Below are 7,294 nucleotides of genomic sequence, written 5' to 3' on the forward strand. Positions count from 1 at the left end.
GTTACTAGTTCGATCACCAATTCAATTCGGTTTCTGCATTTTTTTAACACCCCTAAGGGGTGAGGGGATAGGTTATTGAACTTTTTAGCTTGTCTATACATAAAAAGTGGAAACTTATGTTTTCATACTAATATGAGAAATTTGTTAGAGTAGATGCCTTTGAGCCAATCAATTATTGTAGAATTGACTCTCTGAAATAATGTTTATTAATCAATAAAAGGCAATCTTCTTCTATATCATGTAAATCATAATTGTGTGTATTGATATATGTCCTTAGGATGGTAGAACCATGACGAGGATATCAAGTGTTTCAAATCTTGATAATGAGAACCCTATGATCACATATGGTGGCCATTTTAGAAATGTTCGTAACCCTAGTATTATTCTGACCAAGGACACAGATAATAAGGTAAGACTATCACAGTGTTGAACAACCCTATCGAAAGACAGTGACTGATCTCACTTGTCAAGGTTGTTTGCCGACAACCTGTTACAACACATGGGTGTTTGTTGTTGGCAAGTTTACTAGGCAGACCTACCAGAGGATTCCATATAGATGTAACCCCAATGTCTATGGAATAAATCATCTGACGAATAGTGGTGCATGTGATCCTTAGACTTGAGATCACCAGAGCTTCTTGTGCACTGATTGGTGTATTTTGACACCAGCCTAACGTAGTTCTATTCAGAGCTATCAATATGGTAGTGATAGGCTAGATTGAGAAGTGTATCAAGACTATGGTGGATCAACAAAGGATTTATCACTCCCGGGTACGAGAAAAGTTATCTCATGGCGCAATTCAGTGAATGACAATGACACTAAAGTTGTGGCCACAGTGGGATCGAGTTGTTGCTCAATCCAATTTATTATTCTGGTCATTGGTCCAGTAACTGAATACAAAGATATCGAAGATAATTGAGGTTGACACTATTTCTATACCCCATCCTCGATGAGATAACAGATGATGAAATGATCAGTTTGCACGATAACCATATCGTTGATAGGCAAACTGTTTTGCTGAATCCAAATCTATCGGGTGGCCATGATGTCTTGCTAGAGGCCAATCTTGGTCTGTGTTTAGTGAGACGATTGATTGGTGTCAATCGCAAGACTACTCATTGCCGATATGATGAGGACCCTTCGGGTCACACACATAGAAGACAGATTAAGGATGAATTGGTGAGAAAGGGCATTTTCATCATTTATGATGGAAATGATATTTTCGTCTTTTGAGATGAAATGTCATTTTGATAATCTCACAGTGCAATTAAATTTGCTGAGGTCGTTACCTATATTTAATTTCATATTGAAATTAAAATTAGTGAGATTATGTATTTAAATATATTCATATATTATATATATATATTATTTAATATTAATATTAGTGAAGATAATATATGAATATGAATCATTTTTGAATTTGAATAAGATGCCATGTGGATTATTACCTTGTTTGGTAACAAGGATTTACTATTCTAGTCATGGAATAAATTTATTCCTAACTAGATTAGGGTTTAATTTTTGTTGCATATAAAAGGCAACTTAAAATTAAAATAAAATTGGAGAACACATGAATTAAATCCAAGCCACTCACCTCACTCTCTCTCATGTTTTTTCACTTGGTGGAGAAGAGATTTTTTCAAGATTTTGCATCCTTTTTGCTTGTGTGTCTTGCTAGCACTTGAGACCGCAAGTCGATCGTCGTCCTGTCTTCGTGTGGATACCGAGAGTTCACTCTTATCTTAGAATGGGAGCGATTCGTATCGATTGAAGGAGCCTCCAAACACTGCTATGAAATCTGGAAAATTTATATTCAATATCATTTCATATGTAAATAACGTAAATCAGGTATAAGGTTATTGGGTTCAATGTTGTTTTTGGGGATTTTATTTTTAATTTCTGCTATGCAAGCCTTATCAGCCACTAATAGTGGTATCAGAGCCTTCCATATACCTTTTACGTTGTTATTCAATGTTTGGTTGAATTGATTTCAATATGTATCGATTATGTTATTGCATGATGCGTAAAAACTGATTTTTTTTTGTGTTAAAAATCTGATGCGGTTGATGTGATGCTAATCTAATTCTTTGCATCTGTTTTTGGGGGATCGAAATCAAATAAAACTTGATTCCGATCAGAGGAGGATGCTGCCTTGTAGGGTGGCATGTTGCTACTATGTGCTACCGCGCATGGCAGTAACAAGAAACAACATATGATGCTGCTTCATAGATTGCGTGCAATAGAGCGTAACAATAGTGTTGTTGCCCGCTGCTGCTCACAGAGGAGTGCTGCCCACATGCTCACATGCTCCAGCATGTGGCCTTGGGCTGTGCCGCTGCAAACAGCACAACAGTAGCCTTGTGCAACTACACCAAGGCTACTGTCACACGCAGTAGTGGCGCATGCGAATGCGCCGTTGTTGTCCTCTTGATTGGCTGTTGTTTTGGGGCTGCCCCATGGTGGCCAAGTGCTCCTAGCACTTGGCCTCGATTGGCACTTGGTTTTTCAGCCAAGGGCCTGATCTGGTGCGCGTTAAAACGTGCATCAAATTTGGATTTTTTTGGGTAGCCCACGTAAAGATGCAATGGGTTGAATTTTGGGTCGTGATCGCATTGTTGTGTGATATTTTTTAATCCATAATTTTCTAAAAAATGTTGCTACATGTTAGAAACATTTTGGAGGCCCAATTTAGTGAGGCCCGTTAACAAGGGACTAAAATAAAAATTTTAATACTCGTTGGACTTAAATGCAACACTATCAAAATTCAAGGGGTAACTAGTAATTTACCAACCTAATCAAAATTAAATTTTGATTATTTATGCATGATTCTTGTTTGCGAATATGCATGGTGCTTGTTGCATAAGCCTATGAACCTAGTTTAATTGTTTTGGGTTATGTAATTTAAAATAGAGCCCGCGTGCCCTGCCTTTCTCTAAACCTCCAATGTAACTTCTTTCTCTCATTTCACTCTCGTCGAATGTAACTTGAGGTTTCTTTTCAATAATGTAAAATGCAATTTTATTTTTGAAAGTTGTGTAATGTTCAAGAAGAAGAAGCGATGGAAGGGAAGGAGGCAAAATTACTTGAAGAATCCATTTCCTTTTAAACCGAGGTTGACCTACCAATTCCTCTTGACTTAAGGAAATCGGTTTTAGTTAAGGCTATGCACCAACACGTTTATTTTATGCTTAGTATGCATGCTAAAAGTTTATGTTATGACTATAACATACTAAGAAAGATAAAATTGATGAGACATAAAATAATAATAAAAAAGCATCCCTCAACTAAAGTATATTAAGTCAAAATTGAAATGCCTTCCATCACCATGTCTTTAATCAAACCACTATTCGTTGGAACCTTGTTCGCCAAAGCAAAGGGTACACTTCTACCAGTGGGACATCAAAGTTCAATGGAGTTTTCCTTAATGGTGATGGGTCGACTTAAAATGACGTGTTTTGCTTGTTCGCCAAAGCGAATGTTGATAAACATGTCATAGGCATAGTAGAGAAGTACACTTGTTATGTGTACGTGGCGGCATGTAGTGTCCACCCTACTGATACTGAGAATAACACTTGAGGGCAATGGCTTTGATCATCATATTGTGTGATTGGCTTGTTTCACATTTGAGGTTGGTAGTGAGAGCTATCAACTGATGTGGATTAAGTTTGTTGGCCTACATAATCAACCCATTTTGGCTTGTTTGCCAAAGCAAATGTTGAAATGGGCTAGATGGGATCTCAGTCCACTAGGAAAGCCAACGGCCTTTCTCAAGTTAATAGTGAGGGCTATTGTCTTAAGGAAAATAGTGGGAGCGTTTTTAATAAAAGGCCTTATTAAATAATAATAATAAACATTGTAATAACATTTACTTGTTCTGCACTTGTAGATTCACTTAAAAATTTCAGTAATATGATCCCATCATTACTGTGACAAATTATCGAACTGGGAGACAAATGGAATGGTGAGAATTTCATTGACTGGTATAGAAGTATAAACAATATACGTCAGTCAAGCGATAGATTATACACCATTGAGCAGGCTTTGTCACCAAAGCCTACTGATAGTTCTATCCATCAAACAGGGTATATATATATGAAGCATACACATGATGCAAAAGCAGAAATGACAAGATCCATTGTGCTTGCATCAATGACACCATTATTGCGATAGCAGTGCCAAAATATGGACTTAGCTTCTATTATTTATTTTCTCCATAGAAATGAGAAGCGTATGGGGTCTCAGTCACTGTTCAGATGCAAGATGGAAGAGGGTACCAAAATTGGCGATCATATACTCAAGTTGACTGAGTATGAACAAGCTTGAGATTTTAGGATGCCGACTTAATGAGGGTTTAGCGATAAACTTAATATTATAGTCTTTGCCAGATTCTTACTCTCAATTTGTTTATGACTTCATTGAGGATGGTAAGAAGAATACCCTTTCCGAGCTTCTGGATATCTTAAAGGCTAAACATTGACATTGGTTGAAGTCAACTCAAGTGAGAAGGAAAAGGCTCAAAATTCGTTGGAAGGAACTGTTGTAGATAGGAAGGGCGTTTGTCCTCAATGTGGGAATCCCAACCACTAGAGGAAATATTGTAAGGCCTTCATAGCAAAAAGGAAGAAGAATGCTACTTCTTCGTCAGATACGTTCATGATTGGGATTAACTTCTCCCGTTAACCCCATGGGTCATTGAAACAGGATGTGGTACTCACATTTGTTCTAATGTGCAGGAACTACGGTAAAGTAGATTGCTCACCGAGGGAAAGGCGGACCTATCAGTTGGAAATGGAGAGCGTGTTGTTGCATTAGCTGTAGGATCTTATCGCCTGATTTTCCGTACGGGCTTGTTACTTGGAACGTGTGGATTATTATGATTTTTCCTAAATTTCTAGAAATAATATTTATGTGTCCATTTAGGACAAGTGAGAATATTACTTTACTAATGGATTGTTGTCCTTGAGTATAAATAATATTCTTTATGGAACTGTTTCATAATAATATGTTCTTAAATAGACAATAAGTATATTCTCAAAATAACAATTATGCCAAGTATGGCAAGTTGAGTTAGACATACTTGAAGGAATGTGGAACAATATCAAAACTCACCCGTCCATATACACCCCAACACAATGGAATGTCTGAAAAGAGGAATAAGACCTTACTTGAAATGGTTAGGTCCATGATGAGTTTTAGTGATTTGCCCACATCATTTTGGAGCTATGCCCTAAAGACTGCGACTCACGTACTGAACCGTGTGTCATCAAAGTCTGTAGATAAGACTCCATATGAGCAATGGAGTGAGTGGGATTGCGAAGCTTATGTCAAGAAATTGACTTCGAACAAGTTGGGCTCAAAATCTAACAAATGTATATTTGTGAGGTATCTTAAGGAGACCAAAAGATACTATTTCTACCAACTAGAAAAGCGCAAAATTTTCGTCGCTCGTACTGGTGCCTTCTTAAAAGGATTTTTTCCTAAGAAGTACTAATGGGAGAAAAGTAGAACACAATGAAGTTCTAGAACCATAAAATGCATTAGACAAAGGACGGGAGGATGTGCCATAGGAAGTGGTTAAACATCATGAGGAGGTCATTCCATAATCTATGGATCAAAGTGAACCACCTCAAGTAGCACAGGAGCTACGTAGGTCTGGAAGATTACATCATGAGCCCGAGAGATGTAGTTTTCTCGTGACTCAACATGGCGACGCACTAGTCTACCAAGACAATAAATCCAGGACCTACGAAGACGCTATATCGGATCCGAATTCTATTAAATAGCTTGAAGTTATGAAATCTAAGATGGAAGACTCCATGTACCAAAACTAGTTATGGTTTCTAGTGGATCCACCTTAACGGGTAAAACCTATAGGGTGTAAATGGGTCTTCAAGAAGAAGACTGACATGGATGGCAAGGTGCATACCTATAAGGCACGACTGGTTGCCAAAAGTTTCAAACAAATTCATGGTATTAACTATGAAGAAACCTTTTCACCGGTTGCCATGATTAAATCCATCCGAATTATGATTGCGATTGCTGCATATCATGACTATGAAATTTGGCAAATGGATGTCAAAACAGCTTTTCTGAACGGATACCTTGAAAAGGATGTGTATATGACACAACCCGATGGTTTCGTTCTTGATAGACAAGCTGATAAAGTATGCAAGTTGTAGAGGTCCATTTATGGACTCAAGCAAGCTTCAAAGAGCTGGAACATTCATTTTGATGAAGCCATAAAAGAATTCAGTTTTATCAAGAATGAAGATGAGCCCTGTGTTTACAAGAAAGTAAGTGGGAGCGTATGACATTCTTGGTTTTGTATGTCGATGACATACTTCTCATCGGGAATGATATACCGAACTTGAAGTCGGTAAAGACTTGGTTATCCAAGTGCTTCTTCATGAAGGACATAGAAAAAACAACCTACATCCTTGGAATAAAGATCTATAGTGATAGATCAAGTAGGTTGTTTGGCCTAAGTCAGAGTACATACATATACAAGGTACTGAAGAGATTCAGTATGGAAGAATCCAAGAAGGGATTTCTTCCGATGCCACATGGTATCTATCTCTCCAAGTATACGTGTCCTAAAATACATGATGAGAGAGATAAAATGAAGAGGATATCATATGCGTCAACAATTGGATCCATCATGCATGTCATGTTGTATGCTCGGATTGATGTCTCATGTGCATTAAGCACTTGCAGAAGATATTAATTGGATCCAAGTGAGCGATGTGATGGTGTGTACTCAAATTGATGTCTTATGTGCATTAAGCACTTGTAGAAGATATCAGTCAGATCCTAGTGACCGACACTGGATGGGTGTCAAGAACATCCTTAAGTACTTGAAAAAGGACTAAGGATATGTTCTTGGTCTATGGAGGGGAAGATGATTTCACTGTCAGAGGTACAATTATTCTAGTTTCCAAATGGATAAAGATGATTTTTGCTTGCAATCTGGGTTTATATTTTGTCTCAAAAGAGCTGTAGTGAGCTAGAAGAGCTCGAAGCAAAGTACTGCAACAGATTCTACAACTGATGCTAAGTATATCACATTACCTAATGCAGTCGTGTAGACGGTTTGGATCAAGAAGTTCATTACTGAACTTGATGTGGTTTCAAGCATTGCTCATCCAATAAAGTTCTACTGAGACAACAATGGAGCCATTGTTATGGCTAAGGAACCACGGTCTCACCAATGATCCAAAGACTTACTTAGTTGATTCAATCTGATCTAAGAAATCGATTAGAAAAGGGGATGTGTGAATTTGTAGAATACCTACT

The sequence above is a fragment of the Pistacia vera genome, unplaced genomic scaffold (genome assembly GCF_008641045.1).
Source record: "Pistacia vera cultivar Batoury unplaced genomic scaffold, PisVer_v2 Contig201, whole genome shotgun sequence".
In the NCBI taxonomy this organism is placed as follows: domain Eukaryota; kingdom Viridiplantae; phylum Streptophyta; class Magnoliopsida; order Sapindales; family Anacardiaceae; genus Pistacia; species Pistacia vera.